The sequence below is a fragment of the Pteropus vampyrus genome, unplaced genomic scaffold, assembly GCF_000151845.1.
Source record: "Pteropus vampyrus isolate Shadow unplaced genomic scaffold, Pvam_2.0 Scaffold548, whole genome shotgun sequence".
In the NCBI taxonomy this organism is placed as follows: Eukaryota; Metazoa; Chordata; class Mammalia; order Chiroptera; family Pteropodidae; genus Pteropus; species Pteropus vampyrus.
This window is the reverse complement of record NW_011889329.1, coordinates 168,839-193,855: the sequence shown is the minus strand read 5'-3', so window position 1 is coordinate 193,855 and position 25,017 is coordinate 168,839. Positions and strand designations below refer to the sequence as shown.

General features: G+C 41.2%; 1 protein-coding gene and 1 pseudogene across 1 annotated transcript in view; one reads left to right on the top strand and one right to left on the bottom strand.

Moving 5' to 3' along the window:
- The window catches only part of PLAC1 (placenta specific 1), a 182,299-nt gene that overhangs the window by 147,914 nt on the left and 9,368 nt on the right, over positions 1-25,017 (bottom strand). The gene's annotated exons all lie outside the window — the stretch shown is intronic.
- LOC111733310 lies at positions 16,835-16,950 on the top strand (annotated as a pseudogene).

Genomic DNA, 25,017 nt, shown 5'->3' with positions numbered 1-25,017 from the left:
CTTTAAAACAAAGATTATAGTGAGAAACAAAGAAGGACTCAATTATCCCACTTCTGAGTATTTATCTGAAGAAACTCAAAACACTAATTCAAAAAGACACATGCATCCTTATTTTCATTGCAACATTATTTACAATAGCCAAGATATTGAAGCAATCTAAGTGTGCATAATTAGAGGAATGGATAAAGAAGAAGTGGTACATATACACAATGGAATATTACTCAGCCATTAAAAGAAGAAAATTTTGCCATTTGTGACAACATGGATGGACTTTGAGGGTATTATGCTATGTGAAATAAGTCAGACAGAGAAAGACAAATGCTATATGATTTCACTTATATGTAGAATCTAAAAATAAATAAGTAAATGAACAAACAAAACAGATAAAAACTCATAGATACAGGGAATATTTAGTTGGTTGCCAGATGGGAGAAAGTTTGAGGGGATAGATGAAAAAGAGGAAGGAATTAAGATGTGCAGATTGCCAGTTATGAAATAAGTTGCAGGCATGTAAACCACAGCATAGGGAATATAGTCAATAATATTATAATAAGTACGTAAGGTTTCAGATGGGCACTAGACTTATTGGGGTGATTACTTCATAAGTTATATAGATGTCTAATCGCTATGTTGTACACCTGAAACTAATACAATATTGTATATCAACTGTAAATGAAAAATTCAAAAAGTTATTTTAAAAAATGAAGGAGAATATTATTCAGCCATAAAAAGATGAAATCTTACCATTTGTAACAATACAGATGGACCTCAAGGGCATTATGCTAAGTGAAGTAAATCAGAGAAAGACAAATACCATATAATTTCACTTTCATGTGGAATCTTAAAAAGAAAAAGCTCATAGACAGAGAGAACAGATTGGTGATTGTCAGAGGTGGGTGTGGGTGTGCAAAATGCATAAAGGTGGTCAAAAGGTACAAATTCCAGTTACAAGATAAATAAGTCCTGAGCATGTAATATATAGCATGGTGACTATAGTTAATAATACTGTGTTGTGTATTTGAAAGAAATCTTACAAGTCCTTATCATAAGTTAAAAAAAAAAATTGTACCAAGGCAGAAGCAGGAAACATAGAGGAGTGAGAGACGTCCTCAGATCTCTCCCCTTGAAACAACAATAAGTCAAACATCTAAAACACAACAAAAAAACACCCAAACTGCACAACAGTACATCTGAGCATGGGATCTGCACATAAGAGCTACCACAGGTCAGAACCCTGGGTGTCGGGTGGTGGACTGGGAAAAATAAAGAAGCTGCCTCTTGCAGCTGTTGGAGCTCCCTGCAGGAGGAGAGGGAGGGAAGAAGGAGAGGCGAGTTCCCTGAACTGCCTGCCTGGGAAAGCTGTGAGCTCCCCATGCCCAGCTGGCGGCAGGGCCCAGTCATCAGGGCAGAAGGCAAAGAAGCAGGACAGCAGAAGAACAACAGCTGATTTTTCCCGGCCGCGGTTGCAAAACCGAGGCTGAGCCACAACCCCAACCTCCAATCCAGAGGGTCCCTCTCCCCATATCCTCTGAGACCCAACAGTGCAGAGCCCCTGGGGAATCTGAGCAAACACTACCAAAACTGTTGCTAACACTGACAGGGACTGAAACTGAGAGTAGTGTGATTAAATATCTATAAGAAAATAAAAAAGACATTTAAGTTTTTATATAAAGCAGGGACCCAAGAGGCTTAGACACCACATACCAGAAACCAAAAGAAAAGCTCCTTCTTTGCAGCAGGCTAAACAGAGACCTTTATATAAGAAATCTTCTTTCTGGGAAAACAACAGAATACACTTCCATTAATGCCCAGGCTCAGAAATAGTCCATTAAACACCATGAACAACCAAGGTGACAAGGCATCTCAGAAAAGAAGGGAAAAATATCTAGAAAATAAGCTTACAGACATAGAAATGTACAACTTAAATGACAGAGAATTCAGGATCGTACTTCTGAAAAAAAAAAAAAACCAATGAGATCCAAAACAACTCAAACCAACAATTTCATGAATTGAAAAAACAACTAGATGAGCAGAGCAAGGAGATTGAAAGCCTCAAAAGGAATCAAATAGCACTTCTGGAGATGAAGAACACACTGCAAGAGTTGAAAAATGAAATACAAGCTTGGGAAATAGAGTCGACCAAATGGAGGAAAGGATCAGTGATATCGAAGACAGAAATCTAGAAATAAATCAGAAGGAAGAAGAGAGAAACCGAAGAATGAAAAATAATGAAAGAGAAATAGAAGAACTAGCTGATACCATCAGGAGAGGAAACATAAGAATAATGGGCATTACTGAAGTCAAGGAAAAGGAGCAGGGACTAGAAAGCATTTTCAGACAAATAGTGGATGAGAATTTCCCAAATCTAAGGAATGAGCTGGAGCTTGGAATTCAAGAAGTCAACAGAACACTCAAATATCTCAACCCAAAAAGGCCTTCACTGAGACACATTGTATTAAAGTTATCAAGAATCAATGACAAAGACAGAAATCTCAGGGCAGCCAGGGAAAAGAAGATGATAACTTATAAAGGAAAACCCATTAGATTATCCTCAGACTTCTCAGCGCAAACTTTACAAGCCAGAAAGGAATGGAATCAAACATTTAAACTATTAAGTGAAAGGAACTAGCAGCCTAGAATAATGTATCCAGCTAAGCTCTCTTTTAGATATGAAGGAAAAATTAAGACCTTTCCAGACATATAAAAATTGAAGGAATTCTCCACTACGAGACCTGAACTATAAGAAATACTGAAAGGTGTCAGCTCATATGAAACAAAATAACAAAACAAAACAAAACAAAATACATAATTTGGAGTAAAGTGACTATCAGGCAAATCGAAGCAGAGGAGTGCAACCCTTACGAAGAACAGGGGATTATAAGCTTAAATAATAAGAAGAGAATTGCTATAGCAAGATAGTAATGAACATTCGGCATTCATAGGGACAAATTGAGATCACAATGACTGAAAAGGTGAGGATTCAAAGATCAAAATTCGCAAAGGGGAAAGGACATAAGGCACACACAGAAGAAAATGGAGGACATAGAAATGGCCAACAGATATATATATATAACTATCCTTTTCATATTCATAATGGTAACCACATACCATTCATTATGCAGATTTAATGCAATCCCCATCAAAATCCCATCAGCATTTTTTAAAGAAATAGAACAAAAAATTATCAGATTTCTATGGAAGCACAAAAGACCCCGAATTGCCAAAGCCATCTTGAGAAAAAAGCATGAGGCTGGAGGTATCACTCTGCCCAACTCCAAATTATACTACAGAGCAACAATAATCAAAACAGCATTATATTGACAGCAAAACAGACACACAGACCAGTGGAACAGAATCAAGAGTCCAAAAGTAAACTCATATTTATGTGGGGAAATAATTTTCAACAACAACAAAAAAAAGCCAAAAACACAGTGGAGAAAGGAAAGCCTCTTCAATAAATGGTGCTGGGAAAATTGGAAGGCCACCTGCAAAAGAATGAAACTAGACTGTTGTCTATCACCACACACAAAAATTAACTCAGAATGGATTAAGGACCTGAATATAAGACCAGAATCAATAAAATGCATAGAAGAAAACATAGGAATGAAATTCAAGGACCTTGGACTTAAAGAGCATTTTATGAATTTGACCTCAAAGGCAAGGGAAGTAAAAGCAAAAAATAAACGAATGGGATTACATCAAACTAACAAGCTTCTGTTCAGCAAAAGAAATCATCAACAAGGTAAAGAGACAACCATCTGAATGAGAAAATATATTTGCAAGCAACACCTCCGATAAGGGCCTAATATCCAAAATATACAAAGAACTCATACCACTCAATAACAACAGAAAAACAAATTCTCCAATCAAAAAATGGGCAAAGGACTTGAACAGACACTTCTCCCTAGAGGACATAGAAATGGCCAACAGATATATGAAAAGATGCTCAACATCGCTAGCTATTAGGGAAATGCAAATCAAAACTACAATGAGATACATCTCACACCTGTTGGAATGGCTAAAATCAACAGGACAAGTAATAACAAATGTTGGAGAAGATGCAGAGAAAAAGGAACCCTCATACACTGCTGGTGGAACTGCAAATTGGAACAGCCACTATGGAAAATAGTATGGAGGTTCTTCAAAAAACTAAGAATGGATCTACCATATGATCCAGCAATGCTTCTACTGGGTATTTACCCCAAGACTTGAAAACCCATATCCGAAAAGACATTTGCACACCGATGTTCATAATAGCACTATTCACAGTGGCCAGGGCATAGAAGCAACCAAAGTGTCCTACGATAGATGATTGGCTAAAGAAGCTGTGGTACATATATACAATGAAATATTACTCAACCATAAGAAGAGATGAAATACTGCCGTTTGTGAGAACATGGATGGACCTCGAGATAATCATGCTAAGTGAAATAAGCCAGACTGAAAAAGTTGAAAATCACATGATATCACATATATGTGGGATATAAACCTAAAAGCAACAAATGAACAGGACAAAAAGAGACTCAGGGACATGGACAATGGACTAGTGGTTACCAGAGGGTAGAAGGTAGAGGAAGAGGGAAGAGGTAGACAGGGTAAATGTGGTCAAATATAGGGAGGCTGAGAGAGGGTGAAGTCGGTAAAGGGGATCAAACATATGGTAGCTGAAGGAAACTGGACTCTGGGTGGTAATCACACAATAGAATATACAGATGTCAAATTATAATGTACACCTGAAAATTATATAATTGTATTAACCAATGTTACCCCAATAAACTTAAAATAATTGAACCTATGTATAGTGAGAGATGTTAACTAGACTTATTGTGGTAATCATTTCACAATATAGGCAGACCTCAGAGATACTGCAGGTTTGGTTTCAGACTAGCGCAATAAAGTGAACATCAAAATAAAGTGAGTCACATGAATTTTTTGGTTTTCCAGTGCACATAAAAATCATGTTTACACTATATTGTAGTCTATTAAGCATGCAATAGCATTATGTCTAAAAACATACAAACATACTTTATTGCTAAAAAAAAAAAGGCCAACCCTCATCTGAGCCTGTTGGAAAAAAATGGTGCTAATAGACTGGCTTGACACAGGGTTGCCAAAAACCATCAATTTGTAAAAAACACAGTATCTGCAAAGCACAATAAAATGAAGTGCAATAAAATGAGGTATGCATATATATGAACATATCAAATCATTATGCTGTTCACCTGAAACTAATACAATGTTATATGTCAATTACACCTTAATTTAAAAAAAAGATAAAAATAGAAATGGCATAGGAAGTTCTTCAGGCTGAAATGAAGAGACAGTAGACAATAATGCAAATCCACACAGAGAAATAGAGAATAGCAAATGTAATATTTAGAGGTAAATATAAAAGATATTAATGTATTTTCGAAGTCCTTTATTCCCATTTGACTGAAAAGACAACTTCATAAAGCAATGATTATGAATCTATGTTGATGGGCACATCATGTGTAAGGATGTAAGGATGTAATTATAATGTGTATTTTACTGATGAAGAACGGAGGCATACTCAAATTGAGGCATGGGGAGGTTGTGTGCTTTGCCAAGGTCAAACCAAATCAAGAGGCAGAGGCAAGAACTGAACATATGCCTGCCTGATTGCAGAGCCCTTGAGTTTAATACCCTTGCTATTCTGTGTAAAGAGGGGCCCTGGGCCTCTCCACCTATCTGCCAGATGGGGCTCTTTGGAGGAAGCTCAAAACATCCTGCCAAAGAGGGTCTTTGAGAATAGTTCCTCCTTCTTAGAATTCTATCGTATTCCTTACATTGTCCCCAGCACAGGGCTAGGGACACAGCAGATACTCAGTAATTCCAGATGAATTGAGTTCCTCCATAATTCAGGGACCTGAGGAAAAGGCAGCTTTACTGAGGAAATGGAAAGTCTAGATATCATTCATTAGGTGCTTTCCATTGTGCCAAGCACCATGCTATGGGTTTGTATATATTCAGGTTATCTAGTTTCACCCACATAAGAACCTGTGAATTAGGTTCTATAACTATCTTGCTTTATTTATAGAATGAGGAAACTGGGGCACCAAGCATTTAAATAACTTATGCAAGGTCCCACAGCTGGTAAGTGGCAGAGCCGGAATGTGACCTCAGACGGTCTGGCTCCATAGCCCATGCCCCCTTCCACTCGACCATGTCAGAACTCTGAGATTTTCCCAGCACTAGATCTAGTTCTCAAATGAGGAGCTGACATTCAGAGCCAGTCGTATGATTTCAAAAGTGCCTGAAAGGTGCCTTCTCTCAATATTCTTTTATTAACCCTCCCACTTGCTGGCTAATACCTGAAATTCCACTGTTAGAGATTTATTCCTTTCGCTTAAGATTCCTGTCCCCTGAAACAAAAGCCTAGGAAAGAACATGTAAGCTGTTATAATAGTCTTTCCAAAGAGATGCTTTTATTGTACACATGTAGACAACCAACATAAGATGCAATCATACCAAGAGAAGAAGAAAACATGAGAGCATGAAGGATTGAGGGCTCTATGAAAGAGAAAGGAACAAGGTAGAGGGCTGCAAGAAACAGATGTCACAGTTTTGGAGAGGACCGGCCTTTGTCAAATGACAGTCATTGCTCTGAAAACATCCTCATAGACAGCACTGAGTTTCTGAAAGGGAAAGTCTTTCATGTGAGAGCCTTTAGAGCAAGATTCTTTAGGGTAAGTGGTGCTGAAAACCCCAGAGTTGTCTTTTTATCCCAGTATTCCCTGAGTTAGCTCTGAAATATTACTCAGCACAAATTGTTTTGATTGCCCATACTGTTACTGCTACCTGAGAAACAACTCCTGTCTATAAAGCAAGAGGAAGGGGGCTGAGGAGCAGGAAGGAGGAAGGGTGGAGCAGCCTGCGCTTTTCCACCCAGCTGAAGGAAGCACCATGGAGGAAATGCTCTTGCTTGGGCTTGGCTCTGACCTTGATGGCTGTATGACCTTGAGCAAGTCATTCTGGCTGGTGCTTTCATCTCCACCAGCCTTCATCTGTCTTCTACATGCTGATGGCTTTAGTATACCCTTATACTAAACCTCCCTGCTGAGCTATAGCTGTTGTCCTCAGCAGACTGAGGTCCCCTCCAGAGAAAACTTACAAAAAGAAATATCCTTTAATTTTACACATCTGTCTATGAGACAAAGAATGTTCTCTGCGGCCTGATTTCAGAACTTTGGCTCTATGATACACCCTGTTTTAAATCCAGTACCACCACTTCAGAACTATGTGACCCCGATTAATGTACCTGAGCCCCAGTTTCCTGGTCTATAAAATGGGGATGTAATCGTACCTGTCTGTCATATATTAAACACTGTGCCTGGCACATATTAATTGTTTAATATGTGTTATTAAAAGTGAATAAATGAGAAATGGTTGGATTTGATTCTCTAATTAATGTTTTTGTGTTAATAGAAAATTGGATCCTGGGGGTGGCTCCATAGTGTAGTGGTTAGCATGTCTGCTTTACAGGCAGACGCCCCAAGTGGAGCCACGGACCATACCCCGGGTGCGCCAGGCCCCAGGTGCGTGCCGTGAGCATGTAGGAGGAGACAACCTACCTTCAGAGATCCAGTTCTTAAGGGGAAACGGCAACATTCATAGGTCAGGGGTGGAAATGGTGGAGGGGGGGGAATTAAAGAGAAAAAAAAAAGAAAATTGGATCCTTTCTCAATTTTTGAGACATTTAAATCAAATGAAAGCCAATTCAAGCTTTAGAAACCTGGGTAAAGCCTCAGCCTTCTCATCTAGACTATAACTACCCTAGGGACCTGCCCCTAAACTTGCTAAGGCACGTGTGGTACTTCATAAACACTCTTTACCACACTGCCAGGGTGGAAAGGGCAGATTGGCACCATCTGACCAGAGACCCAGTGTGGTCTATTTGGTGGGATTTTGGAGGCATTGGGAAGCACAACCCCAACCCAACATAAACACACCCATTTTCCTAATCACTCCCTCCTTGTGCCTGAAACACAAGTGTCTTCTGAGGAGGTGCAGTCCAGAAATACCTACCCTATCAGCTCACTCCAGCACTGTGGCCTCCATACATGAAGGATTTTTGCTTATTATGCCCCAGGCTCTTACCAACTCCCAATTTGCAGTTAATTGCTTAGCTGGGCCTGACAGAGTATGGCAGCAGGGGCCAACTTTTTGGCACCAGAGATTGGTGCTCCTATGAGAATTTAATGCCTGATGATCTGAGGTGGAGCTGAGGCGGTGATGCTAACACTGGGGAGCAGCTGCAAACACAGATGGCGCTTCACTCACTCGCTGCTCACCTCCTGCTATGCAGCCTGGTTCCTAATAGGCCATGGACTGGTACTGATTCATGGCCCAGGGGTTGGGGACCCCTGGAGTATGGCACAGAATGATGACATGAACTGAAGGCTGACTGGCAGCAGGAAGGCAAGTGGTGCCAAAGGAGGTAGGAGTCTGGGAGCTGGGGGCCAGAGCCTCTAACCCAACCTCACTGCACATAGCTCTTGTGTCTCTCCCTCCAGTCTGCCTAAAACTCCAGACAGAAATTAAATCCAGTGTCTGAGCAGCCCAAGACTGGACCATCAGGTCACACGTATTAGGGCTAATGGGTGCAGAGGTGGCTGATCTACATTATGTACCATTTTTCAAAGAGATAAAATTTTATGACTGCCCTACCGGTACAGTAGCATGGAACTAATAGCTAACCAAGGGCTGCCAAGTCCCAGGCTTGCCAGATCTGCTTTAATGACAAGATAAGAACCATATATAATTAGCACATTTAGTCTGTGAATGGGCCCTACTATACACTCCTAGCCAACAATTTGTCCTCAGGGTTGTGATGAGCATGTACCCACAATATTTACTCAATTTTTAACAGGATCTCAAGGAAAACCCGAGCTTTATGAAGCCCAGTCCCCAGCAGATGCTCCCAAATGCTGAGACAGGGCCATCCAAAATGGTGACCAAAGTTTGGCTGTTGCCAGATCATTGAAAAGCAATAGTGTGGGAGAAGAGGAACCCTGAGCTTTGTTAGAAAGAAACTCCAGCACCCTGAGACAGGAATAGCCCCAGGGTCCCTTATCCACTAAGAATATGCATAGTCTTCCCAAACATCAACTGAATATGTTTTTTTTTTGTGGTCAGCAAGTGGAGAGTGGGACATAGTCATAAGCCAGAGATGAAACTTTTTGGTTGCATCAGACGAAACTGTTAATAAAAGACATCTCAAGCAAGCGGGAAGAAGACATAGTGAGGGGCCCCCACCACTGCTCTCTAATACTACTGGGAATAGATACCTACTTCTGTTTCCTCCCAAGAAAAGTGAATGGACAACAAGGATTCTGTGTGTATTCTCCTGCCATGGTAAACACACTCACACACACACTCCATACACAAGTCTTTTGTTGAACTACAGGACAGGAAATGGGAAATTCAAAAAGAAGAGCCTGTGAAGACATTTTATTTCATTTTCAAGGGGCTTCTCACCATCCTGCAAAAGAGTCAGCCCCAAGTGATACAGACCAGAGCCCCACTCATGGAGTCTTATTTCTCATACTAGATATAAAGCAGAGAACTTCCAGGCCTCAGGGCAGGAGAAGCTTCATCTAATGGGGGAAATCTGTGTAGGCTCTGAAAATAACCCAGAGTTGGCCCCATGGGTATGGTGGATTTGTGTTTTGGTGATGTGAACACATAAAAGTGGTGAGTGTGCACAAAAAATATTATACTAAAAGCTCCAAAAACTCACTTGAACTGGGACTGAAGGGGCAGCCAAACACAGAGAGGCTCACCTCTCTCCTTTAGACTTGTCGGTTGAGTTTTCTTTCTCCTCTGGACTGGTAGGAAATTTGGAGTTGGTGAGATTGTGCGTGCAGACAATATGCACCCCAAAGCCCTGGGCCAGGCCATAATTGTGGGGACTTGGGGGACTTAGGGCTTTTCCTCAGAGATCTGGCCATGTGAAAGGACAAGGAGACTTTGGATAATCAAAGGGCAAGAGGATTGTAGATGGAGCAAATGTTTAAAGGCAAAAATGAGCATGGTGGTGTAGCAGGGGTGCTAGGTACTGGGATGAGGCCTGACTTGAACATAAGGCCTAGGCCGGAAGCGTTGAGAGGTAAGGAAGTGAAAAAAAAAAAAAAAGAAAAACGAAAACAGATTGTACTTGTCAGATATTACAGGTTATTAGCACGAGAGTGTTCACGCCCTTCCCTTGGGGGGAACAATGTTTGCAGGTCTATGTGAATTTACATGAGCTCTCATCTCCAGCAAGATGTCTGCCTAGTGGCCTCACCTTTGGAGAATAAATCTCTTGCCTTCAATGATCTGTATAGGTCCTAGGAAACCTGGTTGAGATACTTTCTTGGATGAAATACAGTAAGCCAAGACAGCTGTGCCTGACATTTCATGAGTAAAGCAAGGAGGGCTGTGCCTGGCTCTGCCTTGTCTGGGTGGGAGAAACATTCCTGAGGGAGCCTTTGCATGGCCTCCCTGCTTCTACTCTGCTCCCAGAATCCCAGAGTTGGGAGCCTTCTCAAATGTGTTGGGTTGAAGGTTGAGAATAAATCCTGGATGCAGTTATTTTTTCCAAACTCCATCCCTTCCCACACTTAGCCTATTGTCCCCAGCCCATCGGCAATGATGTAGGCCTGACCCCCAAAGGCAAAGCTTGGCTGTTTTCTGGAGAAGTGTTAGCATCAGAGAAGCATGGAAGTCAGGAGTCTGCCTAGAGCCCAGCAAATCCAGTGCTCTATTTCCCTGCTCGTGAGGCCTGCAGGAGTTAAAATACAGGCTTAGTCCTCTACTCTACACCTGCAGAGGGACAGCAGGCCTAATCTGCCCCCAATAGCTGGCATACAGGGGCCTCATTCACAATTCACTGCGTTTCAAGCGGCACTGCGTATCACAGGCCTCTCTGCCATGGGCCCTCTTTCTAACGAGTTGCTGCTGCTGCTGCTGCTGCTCACAGTCACGCTGCTCTAATCTTGCAGATAGACCCAAACCTCCCTTCCTCAGCACATTTTTTAGAAAGGGTGTTTTTTCTCTCTCTCTTTCTCTCTCTCTTTTTTTATCATCATCAAAATATATTCACAAAACACCCACATCTCTGTCCACACTATAAATCAGGGTGGGGAGCCTCTGGCCCACAGCCCAGATCTGGCCCTCAGCTTGATTCATCTGGCATGTGGGGGATACTGTACTGCCTGCCACAGCTGCAACCCAGTGAATAATGCCTGCCTCCCTCCCCGCCTCCCACCCCCTGGACTGCTGGGGCCAGCCCATTCCAAAAGGAGCCTCACATACAGCCAAACTAAGATGGGGCGGGGGGCTCCTGTGACTCCTTCAGTTGCTGTTAAACAGGAAATGGGACTATAAAGCCAAAGAGGTGATTTTCATAATGAGAAAAGTCAATATTTAGCGACCCTTTGCTAATTTCCAGGACTGAGCTAACAGAGGACATCACCTACATTTTCTCACTTAATTTTCCCAACCCTTTTGCACGAAGAACTCTTATTTTCATCTGGAGTTTAGGAAGCAGGGGCTCAGGCACTTGCCTAGCCCCAGGGCTAGGAAGCAGCCCAGCTGGAAATCAAACGGGGCTGGCTTACATCAGCGCCTCTATCACCATTCTGCACTACTGTCCACTGTATCAGTACACTGCACTTGCTCTCATGAATCTAGAGCCATATCTTTTCCTTGTCTCTGCATTATGTGCAATAGCCATGTGGTAGTTCTAGGGTGACTATAAATTCGACTCCAGTTACTTAAGTGTGACAACCTGTGCTCTAAAGATTTATAAAACAAACAAAACCGAAAGGTAGAAATTGTGTTTAACAGGCTACTTAGAATTTTAAAAGGCAGTGAAACTCTTTCCAAGTCCAGAGTCAGAGAAATAAAAGAATGTTTGGGGAGTTTATCACAAAGATTCCCCTTTCCTATGTACTTAGATAGATCATGACTAATAGGGGTGGGGAGAGGGAGGGAGGGAGGAAGAGAGAGAGAGAGAGAGAGAGAGAGAGAGAGAGAGAGAGAGAGAGAGAGAGAGAGAGAGAGAGAGAGAGAGAGAGAGAAAGGAAGAGGGAGAAAGGAAGAGGGAGAGACAGAGGCCCTCCCATGGAATCTCAATAACCCAATGCACCATTGGCACAACTCTTCATCTCCTAAAAGAATACACTGGGATGGCATCTCTGGACAGGTGAGCTGGAGCCCAGAATTTATGCCTCAATAAAATATAGTATGTCTTTGGGCACCAAGAAAGATGTTGTGAATCTAGAAATATCCAGCAATTGAATGGTTAAAAATAAAAAGGGAGCAGGGGGTAAGTTCAGAGCCCCCAGTGTCACACCATCTGTCTACCTTAAAAAAAAAAAAAGATAAGCTTTTGCCTGATGTGAAATCTGAAAATACCAATGGACACACAAATACCCTTTGCTGGCAATCCAAGGCAGTAGACAACTGCATGGGTTTAGGAAAAATCAGAACTCTAGACGGATCCAGGAAAGAGGAGGCAGCTGCTTGGTGACAGAGTCTCAGAACCCCCTGACTCCTGCTTCACAAGACCCAAGTGACAAGAGATATAAAATGAAAGTTTGGATGGGCCCCTAACCCCGCCAACCGGGTGGTCCCAGAATCAGACAGCTGGTACAAATGGCCCTGGCAGTGTGATACTCCAAATGAGTACATCTTGTCCTCCCCAAATCCTTGGAAATGAAAGCTTTGCTATGCTCATTACTGAGAAGGCCCTGGCGCCCTCCGACCCATTTGTATCTCTTTATCCTCTCTCTAAACATTTGTTGTCTGGCAGGCACAGCTGTAGGTTCCTAAGAGCCAAAGCCTCAGACCTCTGGGAGACCCCACAGAAAGAGGTCAAGGTGAGGAGTATCGACCTGAAGGACATCGTGTCTGATTCCTAAAAGCAAGTGGACACTGCAGGCCTGACCACAGAAAATCCATTCCTCTGCTTTCAGAACCTGCTTGCATCTTTCCCTATGTGACACTCCAGAAGCCAATAACTCAGAGGAGTTTCACTCTCTCCAGAGTGAAGTGTATAAAAACTGCATAAGTCTAAGAAAGTAAATCAAAATCACAGTGCATCTAGCAGCCTGGTGACCTATTTCCTGAATTGGATGTTGGAATCACCTTCCCACAGAACAGCCAATTGTGATGTGTTAGTATTTTCATACAGTGCAGCCCTCTGGCATGGAGGCGCTGCCCCATTCCTTCCCAAGGAAATTCCACTACAGGCAATGTTATGATTAGTGGACTAATAACACTTGTCGTTGGAACACTCCAGACAAAGCTGCAGTGTGGACTGGCCTCCAAGTCCCTTAATCACCTATTTCATCATCTCGACACTGGAGCCCTGGCAATGGGGATGGGCTTGTGGATCCCAATAATTAACCAAAGGGACAGCTGCTTGCTTGCATGGGGATCTCCCTTCCATCCATTCATAATCCTAAGCCGATCTGGGGTGTTAACTGGTGTGGTTAGCATGTCCAATACTGGATGGCAGCTAGAAAAAGAGATATTGCGGGCTAATTCTGAAGCAAGCCACCTGCCCCTTTGCTCCTGACATTTGTGCACACACATTTTCCTTGTGATTAACTTTCTGGGGTTCTGGGAAGGGGCCAGGGAAGAGTCTGGGAAATATGTGCTTGCTAGTGTGCCTGCCACCTGATTGGAAGCACTGCCGATCCCCAACGCTATAATGGTGAGCTCCTTTACTCTTCCCTCTGACATTGCATAGGGCTGTAGGGGGAAGAGACATGGAAGCTCTAATCATCACATAACAGCCTCTGAAGTCAAATGGGTCTATGGGAAATGAGGGGATGCTGAAGGACAGTCCACCCTACTCTTTCATTTTGGTCCCTTTTGATTGGGCCTCAAACCAAATCAGAGTTAATTACCTGAAGGCAGAGGCTTACAGTCTTTGAATGAACTGATTTAGAAGTGAATGTGTATATAAAAAAGAATATGATAACATAGACAAATAGGGGAGAGTGAGGCTAATACAGTCAAAGAGGGAGGAAAAGAATCTCCCAGGATTTCTCAGAATTGCTGGCTAGACTCGGGCCACTGGACTGGACCTCCTTTCTAACCCTGAGAGCCATTGAGGATTTTGGCTACATCTTTGAGGGAAGAAATAAACACATAAAGAGAAAACTAAGTTGAGGGGAGTGAGTAGTGAGAGCAAGACAAAGAGGGTGAGAAAGAAGAAAATAAAAAAGAAAGGTCAATTATTGTTTTAAGGTAGAGTGCTAACAGGAACTTCTACAGTCCCGTAGCAAAAGCACCAGAGCTGCGGGGTGCCTGGAACTGGCTTCAGGGAGAAGTGTTTTCTCAGTGCACAGTATTTGATTATTTGAAACACATCAGCGGTTCTCTAGATAACAAGACACAAGACAGACAATCCTTGGCAATCTTCTTCCCACAGATGTTGTGCTCATTCTCCAAGGTCCCTGATATAACTAAACTGTTCATGGGATTCCCAGGATGAGATGGCTGTCCCCAAACGAATGGCAAATCCCAAATGTCCACCCCACTGGACCCAGGTACCAAGAAAGCATGGCTTCTGTTCTCTCCTCCACCCTCCCTGAGTGAAGTGCAAACTGTCCGGGTGACCAGCCGGCTCTCAGAGCAAAGGCTCAAACATTCTCTGGGAAAATCCCACCCCAATCCCTTTCCCACTGACCTTTCCAAAATTCATTTGGCTTTGTTTTGGGCTCCACAAGTTATGAAAGTTAGCTTCAAGGAGAGCTAGAGATGAGGCATTCCAAATGTGGGATTCAGAACTCTGTTAGTTTCCACCAAAGTGCCAAAGTATAGTTTGGGGGCAGTTTCTCCCTCATATTTAGACAATGACGCAAAACCTGTTGATTTGTTTAGACACAACTGTCCCTCAGCAAGACAGATGGTATTCAACAGAATGAAATAATTAGGAGATTTAAAAGAAATAATTATGTGGGAAAATGCGGTTGGAGTCAAATGTGCCTTGTAATCTATATGAAGAATTCATGTTTAAAAAGTGTATAAAAAAAGTCATTATAGATTCTGTTGCCTTGTTATCCTGAGGTAAAACAACTCCTTATCAGCAAGAGATGTTTCGTAGCATACTGTTAAAGACAAACATGATTTTTTCAAGACTCGTGGGAACAGTGACATGAAACATTCAGTTTATTTTCATCTCTTCCTGGGGAAACTGAAGTTCCTGGTGAAACAACTTTATGAGGCAGTGGCTTAATTACACTAAATGGTTTTTAAAAAATAACAGCAGGGTGGGAGTGAGGGTTTGGGGTTGATATCTTGTTAAATTGCTTTTTGTTTGACTTTGAGCTGCCTTTAGCTTTCCATAGCTCAGGGTCCAAAAGATGTGACTCTTCTGAAACATACTTCTTTCAATAAAAGTTGCATGTGTAATGTTCTTTACTAAGCACACATCACTCCTCTGCCCACACAAGTGACAATAAAAGAGCCTGCCTGGGACACTTAATCCTGAGCCAACTGACTCCTGGAGCAACCAAGGAGGCCTAAATGCAAGGAGAAAGCCAATTACCTCTAGCTAACACTATTGGCCACATTGCTTGCTTCTTGCCTCTCCCATGGCCAGTGCCACCAAGCTGTATATCACTTGTGTGATCTGACAATATATAATAAAATCTGCCCCATTCAAAAAGTCTGTGGCCAATGGGAAAAGTAGACTTTGAATTAAATGTATTTGGGATTAGTATTAGAGTTTTTTTTAAGGGAGGCATCTGGTCTTGATCAAAAATTAATTCTAACTTTAAAATTATATAATTCATCGGCATTATCTACCAAAGCTGAACATATACACAACCTAGGTCTTAGTAATTCTACTCCTAGGTATACTTAGTAATTATACTCCTAGGTACATGCATATGTGCTGTAAGACACATGTTTAATGGAATACTATACAGCAATGAGAATGAAAAGTCTATGGCTATAAACAAACATGTCCATAAATCTCACAAGAGTGATGTTCAGCAGAAGAAGCCAGACACAGAAAAGCACATCCTGCATGACTCCATTTGTATAAATAAGTGCAAATGCAGGCAAAGCTAACTCGTGCTGTTAGAGGTCAGGAGAGTGGTTAGCTTTGACAGGGGAGCGGCTGAGAGAGGAGATGAGGGATGTAGTAAGTTCAATGGTGCCCCCCCTCAAAAAATAAAGATAAATCCATGGTCCAGAACCTTTGAACCTTATTTGGAAAAATGATCTTTGCAGATGTCATTAATTCAAGGATCTTGAGATGAGATCATCCTGGATTATCTGGATGGGCCCTAAATCCAATGACAGGTGTCTTTTTGAGACTGAAGAGGAGAAGACACAGAAGGGGAAGAAGAAAAGGGGCCTTGTGAAGAAGGGGGCAGAGATTTATAGTGATGTGGCCACAAGCCAAGGAAGGCCTGGAGCCACCAGAGCTGGAAGAGGCAAGGATGTATTCTCCCCTAGAGCCCCCAGAGGGAGCATGGCCCATCTTGATTTCAGACTTCTGGCCTCCAGAACTGTGAGAAAATAAACTTCTGTTGTTGTAAGCCACTAAATTTGTGGTAATGTGTTATAGAAGCCCAGAAAACTAATTCAGGGAAAATGTTTTGTTTCTTGATCTGGGTACTAGTTATATAGGTGTATTTATTTTGTAAAAATTTATCAAGTTGTATACTAACTTGTGTACTTTTTAACATGTATATTATACTTCATTAAAAATTTATTTTAGGATGTGGTTCCATAGTGTAGCAGTTAGCACGTCTGCTGTACACTCAGAAGGTCCTGGGTTTGTGCCCCAGTGGAGCCATAGCCTGCAGTCTACAGCCATGCCACCCTGAACAAGCCCAGTGTCTGATCTTGGAAGCTAAGCAGGGTCGGGCCTGATTAGTACTTGGATGGGAGACCACCTAGGAAGACCAGGTGCTGTAGACATAAAAAAAAATAAATAATAAAAAAAGTTACTTAAAGGAAATCTATGATTCTATAATCTAGTTTCCAATTACCCACCATTTTGAGTAAACAGAGGCCGGCTTTACGAGATTTTATTGCTTATGTTTAAGCTGTGCTCTGCAACAGGAAGGAAGGCTATTCACCAAATCAAAAAACTATGCCCCTAAGAAATGTATAATCACAGTCCTTCCCTCCACTGTAGTATGGTTAGGGGAACTGTGGAAGACAAAATATCAGAAGTAAGGAGCAGACATCCATTTTTCATATTTTCCTTTTTGTTTGAAGTAGGTAGCAGGATAATTAAGCAGTAACAAACCTCCAGAACAGGAACTATCTGGAAGTTTTGGGTAATGATAGGGTGATATACACCTTGCTTTTGCTCAAAGTAGATCAGTTATGAACCTTTTGTGATCAACAGCAACAATAAGAAACTCAATCCTAACCCCACCTTATCTGGCAATTTTGAAGTGAATGGGAGAAATACTGCATATAGTTTGTGTGTTATTAAGAATGCGATTCAAAGATGGTTTCCCCTGCCTAGAAAAAAGGACACACTTGGCAGCTTACAAACAATCAACCAGTGGAGGTTTCAGTTTTCCAAAAGAATGAGAGGCCTCCCAAATGAGCATATTTTTCATTTTCCATTCCCTCCAACCCCAGGCAGATGATTTTGAACATGCACTCTCCTTACATTGGCTTCGAAGAAGTCAGCGCTTGCCAGGACTATGGACTCTAAACAAAAGCCAAGTATAGATGGAAGTGGCTGTGGAGAATGGGCCCAAATTCCCTCAATAAGGGTTACTGAGGAACAAAGCTGGTAGGGTGGAGACTTCAAACAGTCACAGGTGAAGAGAGTTACAGGGCAGGATATGGGGTCCCTGGAAAGGACCTTTTTCTACATTCATATAAGTCAGTTCTCATACATGCCTGTTTAAGGGGGCCATTGTTGCCTAAATCCAGTTATTGAACTTGTCAGTTCAAGGAGACCTCATCACCGAAAGTGGGCAGACAAGTATACTGTTTCCTTCATGATGGATCAGACCCTCCCCCATTAACCCTGCCCAGGCAGCAAGAAGATGAGACTGTGACCACATTGTCTTCATCATGAAGTATAAAATAAAGAAGATAATAGTGGTCTTCTTTCAACTCTGAGAGTGGGTTTTCAGATTCACAGTAGGAGTAAGCAATGTTTTGGCAATGGTTTGAGTGCTGACTATCTTAAGTGGCCAAATTAGGTTAAAATTACTGACTCCTCTAGTTCCCTCCTGCATTGGAATCCTCAAATGTATGTGCTGTGCTCAGTATGGATGCTTTGTCTTTCCTCTTTCAGAGTATAAACTACAAGGACAGCAAGGGCTAGGCCTTCCATTTCTGTTGTCACCTTCGAGCTGTTGTCATCTACATGCAGCTGTTAATGTAAAAAAAAGAAAAAAAAAAGAAAAGTGAAGACAGAAATGAAATGGCACATGTTCCAAATTAGGCCACTATAGGATGGCCAAAACAGTGACTCTTCAGCAAGACTAAAAACCCCACTCAAGTATTTGAGAGGGAAATATATGAAATTAAGGGGCAAAGAGAAGAAAATTCCCACCTAGGAAATATGAAAAGAAAGGCAATGTTTGTGAGACCAGATAATAACTAACTGACTTGGAAAGAAGTCAAAACATTAGGTAATGTGAAATTCTGAGCCTTGACTGTAACATATATTGCATGTTATTTTCCTAATTCAGTTTTGTCTGTATGGCATTCCAGCCAAATGTTCTAACCGAAAGCCCTTGAGGAAAGACTGAACATGAGACAATAGTTCATAATTCAATTCCATCAGCATTCACTGAATGCTTACTATGTGCTCAACAGTGTTCGGTGCTGTGGGGAATGTGCAGGAAGCAGAAAACAGTCAATGCCTGCAAGAATTTTGCCATTTTCTTGGGAGAGAGAAGCCTTCCAAACATAGAAAAATTAAAACAATTAAATTAGAAGTTAAAGACATGGTAAAGAAACAAAAGAAATATACTTTAGTGCAAAGTTGTATGGTTCAAGCAAAAATGGGCAACTCAGCACCACAAAAATGCAGATGATAGTAAGGAGAGGCCTACAGAATGCAAATAATGAGACTTTTGGGCTGTAGGAACAAGGCCAGCCAATGTCATGCTCTGAAACTGATGTTAACAAGGAAAACTCTAACGTTTTGTTCTATTAACTAGAGTACTGTCTCAAACTCAACAGAAGACCAAGAATGGCTTCTAAAATCTCAACCATATTGTGGTGATAACTTTGTAAGGTATATAAATGTTGAATCACTATGTTTTACACCTGAAACTAACATATTATATGTCAACTATAATTAAAAATAAATTTTAACAAAAATAAATAAAATAAAATCTCAACTCTAAGGCATCGCTTTAAAAGGCTAACTGATATAAAATCAGTTATCTCAATGTGGTTGTGACAAAAGTGTTTGGTAACTGAGTGTGCATACTGAATAGGAGACCTGGATCATAAGAAGTTGTCACTAAGTGTGTAACACTATTTACAGATGTGGGCCTAATTTCTTTAGGCCATCAGAAAGGTATATTTTAGATCAGAACAGAGAAAACTATCCAGGTACTACCCTTCTGCCTCTCCTTTGGTTATGATGTCCTAAAAAATAGTGGTTCCTGTAGAGTCATACTGGATGACTCCACCACGTACAACCCATGTGTCCTTGGGGACTTCACTTCCCTAAGCCTGAGTTTCCTTAAATGGGAATAATAAGAATAATAATACCTACCCCCCACTGGATATGATGAGGATTCAATTAGGTAATATATGTAGAGTGTTTAGCACAGGGCCTGTCATATGTCAGGAGCTCAGTAAAAGTTTGCTAACATTTTTGTTAATCATGATAACCTCCTGATTGCCACTAAGGGCTAGATAAATTGGTAGTTAAGAGTTTGGGCTTCGGACTTGGATAGAGTCTAAAGCCTATGCTCTGCTATTTACTAGTTATGTAACTTTGGACAAACTAGGCTGTTTGTTATTATTATCATTTACTGTTATAGCTATGATTACTATTGACTTTGTTTCCCAGGTACCTTGATACTGGGAAAGGAAGTCAGAGGATACAAGTATTCCAGGCACTGTCGATGAATAAGTTGGTCTTCTGAGTCTTTTTAGTATCTATCAGTCCTCTACAATCCTTGCTGGATGATGTGGGAGTTCCTGTTTCAGTGACCAGCCAGCTTCTCTTGTTATAATCTACCTCTCAAAATAAGAAAGTTTTTGGCTCACAAAACTATAAGTCCAGAAGCAGGTGACTTCAGGGCTGACATAACACTGTAGCCCCAGATCCTTTTCCCTGTTCTTCTTTTTGTCCTGATCTCCTCTCTGAGCTGAATTTATCCTCAAGCTTGAATGAGACTCCTACAGCAGTTTCAGACCCCGTATATGTTGTCAGATATGACAACATATTAGAAGGAGAGAAACCTCTTTCTTAACATTGAGGAAACTTTCTCAGAAGCCCACAACAAACTTTTCTTCATCTCTCATTAATATGAACTGGGTAATGTGCCCATTCCCAAACTAATCCTTGCAGCCAAGTATATCTGAAATATCCAGAGGCATAGTATTATCATGACTGGGTTTGATTAATTAGGCTCCACCCACTGAAGCTGGAAGCAATCCCCAAAACTATGCACATGGTAAACAATGTGAGAGAAGTAGAATACATGGTAGGATATCAACCCACAATGGTCACCACCTTAAGTGTAGGATATCCGTGCTCCTTAATGTTAGAGATCATGAAAAATAACCCTACCTCAAATAATTGGCCACTCCCTGAAAGCAAGCTGAAGGTGTACCCCAGTGACCTCTTTGGAACTATAGTCATATCCGGAGTAACAGGAATGCCTGGAAAAACAGGGTCCTTTTCTAAAATGGGCTTTCCCTTCTGGCCAGACTCCTTGGTCCATAACTTCAGTTGATAGGATCTTTGGGAGAGGTTTCCTTGGCCTTTTGTTTGAATGTCGTGCCCCCTTTATGATTCTATATGTGAAGAGGAAACCAGCCCTTTCCAGCTATGTCAGGACCTTGATTAATGCCTCAGTAGCAAGCATGGCCCAAGCCACAGTAAGCCTGGCTCCTTCCTTTCCCAGAAGGAAGCTAACATGGTTCTCCCTGTGTTTGAAAGTGCTAGGTTAAAAAATACTAGCTGCAGTTTCTGAGGGAGGTAAGGAGGTCCTAAAATCCATTCCCCTCCTCATCCCTCTACTGTTTGTCTTGAATTTAAAATGAATCAGACTGAAAAACTAAGATCTGTCCAAGCCAATGTTGAGGACTCCATACATTGACAAAGGTGAGGTTGAACTACTTGCAGAGCTCAGTATGACACTCTGTATTGGAAGGTGTACATTCACAGGCCTGTACCTCAGGGTTCAGTTCCCACCATTGGCTTCCTCCTTGACCTGTTTTTAATTTTTCAAAACTTCCACTCCTCTTGCAGAATGATTTTGGTTCCTTGCCTGACTTCTGCCTGGTCTCCCTGGGCAGGTTGCCTTGTTCTCCCTCAGCTGTCAAGGCTGGCTGGCTGCCTAATTGTCCCAAGAGACAAGAAAGGCACCCTTTACATCTCTCCAGTTTGGGTCCATTTTTACTGCCTCTCTGGAGTTAACATCAATGACTTTAAAAACATCTTGGTAAATGCAGATGTAGAGGCTAGATAGGATTGTGGTCACCTTGGCCCTCATTTTTCTTGCTGCTCACAGAGTAGGAAAATTCAGTGCTGTTTTTGGACTTGACCCAACACCTTTTCTGTTCAGAAAGCCAATAACTCACTCTCAAAGTGACTTGTTTGGCTCTGCTGGCTATATCACGTATCATATATTATAGATGATATATCACAGTCATTGGCAAAGCTAACTAATGCCCAAACCTTATTCCTAGATCCCAGCAACAACTGCCAGAGGTAACCATACATTAACATTAGTATGATGCAGTGGGATGTTAAACCAATCTGCATTATTTGAAGTAAAAGGGTGGAAGCGAACAGACTTCCAAGTTTCTTGGAGCAGTATCGGTATAATTTCTTTTGGACTGTAAATAACTTCAAAAGATCATATTTTCTACATTACTTGGAATTTTTTTTTCAAATCAAGTGAATATTGTTTACAGAACATTCTGCTCAATGTTCAAGAGGCTACAAGGGTTTTAATAAAAATACATACTTTGGAAAAATTATAAACAATCCAAGGTAGTATATGCTAAGTCAAAAGAAATGGCAGGCTATAAGTGCAACAGAAGCCCAGAGGACTTTAACCTTAGCTGATGTCTAAAAGTTTAAACTCATTTCTAAGCATGGCCTATGGCCCTTTCATTCAGGAAAATAACATACTCTAGGAGAGGTGGGGTGGAACACCACTGACCATCTAGAGTTAAATGAAAACTCTCATTAACCCATCGCCAGTCTGCACCAAAAGTGCCCTGTTAAAGCTGCTTCCTTCCTGTGGCTAAAGTTGGCCTATCCAGGAGGCCCAAAGAGCATCTCTGCCCAGTGGTTTGTATGGCAGCTTGCATTCTGACAGGGAAGTAAAGATAAATGTGGAAGGAGGTGGGTATAGTGGTGACCTGACCTCCCTGAAAAACACTCTGCTATATTTTGAATGGCCTGGTCACTCAGCTTAATGATTTTAAAAGACATTATTTTGTTCAGTGGCCTACAGTGAGTGAAGTTTGTATTACACCAGGGAAGAAAAATTAAATGTCTGCAGGAGTGCGGAAATAAAAAGGACCTCCTTGGGAAATTCTCTGCTGGTCACTCAGTTTATTAAATTTTAAGAGACATTAAGGGACCTGGAAGAGAAAGCTGGCCTGGAAGTCAGGAAATGTGCTGTGCAGTGGGCCCATTAGCAGATATAGGGAGAACATCAGCCATTGGGAATCCACAGGGAGCATTTATAATGATGATAATAACATAAATGTTACATTTTATACTTCTTTACACTTTTGAAACCATTTTCACATTTACTACCACAAAATCATAGAATCTTAAGAGTGGGAAAGAACTTTAGGAATTATTCAGTATGGCCTCCCATCCCAGGAAAGACTCTTTCCTACAATGTCCTTCTCATTTAACTTTCAAAGAACCCCTCTGAGGAAGCCAGCTTAGCAGTTAGCACCATCTTCATGTTAGAGAAAAAACAACTAAAGACTTAGAGAGCTTCAGGCCAAGATGATGCAGTCAATTAGTGATAAAACTGGCCATAGACATGCTAGTCCTGGGTCCTTTTCATGCTATCACATGTCTTTTATCTTTAAGGGAATAGGTTCTAGTCACCATTGTGGGCTTTACCATGTAATTTAGTACCTACTTATTCTCAAATTGCTTTAGAAGCTTCAGATCTGTTACCTCAACTAGAGTACAAGATCTTATAAGATTCATGTCTCATACTGCATATTGCCTTTGAATCTCTATCCTCTCCCTAGCTCACCACCAATGTTGGGGTTCTTGGAAGATATTTAACAAATGTATTTATGAACAGATTGAAATTCTAAAATTTCTGACTTATTCCTTATACTTTAAAACCATTCCAGTTCTACTTTCTGGATTTTATCCTCATCTTTGGAAAATACATTTGGTTGTAGCTACTGGGGTTACTTAAGCAGATTGAAATACTTTCATATTAGGGCTTAAAAAGGGGGAATGTCTTGATATCTTATATCAGATCGCCTTTCTTGATGGGTAAAACAACTGGGAAGGCAATTATCTAAGTCTGATATTGGCAAGTTGAGGATCCCACATGTATTTTATTTCTCTGTAAAGCCCTGGCTGGAACTCTATAGGATAGAGAAGTCCTGTTGCCCCTTTCTGGCCATTGCAACAAATGAGATACACTATGCTCATTTTAAATCTTAATGTTAGAGAGGAAGAGTTCTAAGCAGGGTTATTTGTCATAGGCTTTTGACATAAACTAGCCTATTCCAAGAGTATTAGGCTACAATGAAAACAAGAATCAAAGACCTTCATGGAAATATCCACAGGATTGACTGGCTAGCCAAAGTGTGCACTTAGAAAATTTTGAACTTGGTGAGATATATCTATTTAAAAATCAAGATTTTAAATGGCTGTATATAGCTAAACTTAAAAAAAAAACTCTCTCGTTCATAATTTCGATGTTGACATACAGAAAAACTCTAGGTCATCAGTTTTCATTCCTATCTGCTCATTCCCTTAATTTCACTCCTTTCCCACAAACAGGACTATATTGCAACAAGCATCCCCTGCCCCTGCCATCCAAAGACATCCAGAAAGGGTATTAGTTAAATAGCAATGGGTTTGTACAGTCCTATAATTTCTATAGCTATAAGGAAGATAGCTGCCACTGCCACCCAGAAATGGATGAGCTGCCCAAAACTCTTTCATGAGGGGAACAAGCAATGGAATCTGGCAGATCACCCTAACCAAACACCACCCAGGCAGAAGGGGCCCAACTTGTCTGGTGAGATTCTTTCAAATACATTTTATACTATTAAGGGTTAAATTCACCAGAAAAAAAAAAAAACACAATTAAATTTACCAGGAAACGTTTAAGGTAGAGTAATAGAGCTGCTGAGATACACTTAAACATAACTTTCTAAGCTTAAACTGCATAATAATATTTTTCCAGATCCTTTCAGTTCATTTTTTATTCCAAAAAGAACCTTATATGAAATTGCACACATTTGGCCCAGTACAAATTTGGCCCATATCAAATCCCTTAGACTTGGCCCACCACAAATTCACGCTCTCAGTTGCAACTTGGCTCCCACTATTGCCCAATTGTTCCTTACACACTTTATACTATGAATATTCCAGTCTTTCTCCCCAGGCCTCCAAGTTCTCTTCCTCCCAACTCCCCATTCTCAGTAGATGAGCTTGCTTACAAACCTTTTACAAAGGTTGCTGACAAAAATGAACCTATGTATCTGAACTCCCTAGCTATTGGAGATGTGAAAATCTCTCTCACATCAGATGAAGATTTTTTTTTTCTGAATACTCTCTAAGTCATCTCCTCCCTCTATGCTCCGGAATTCATC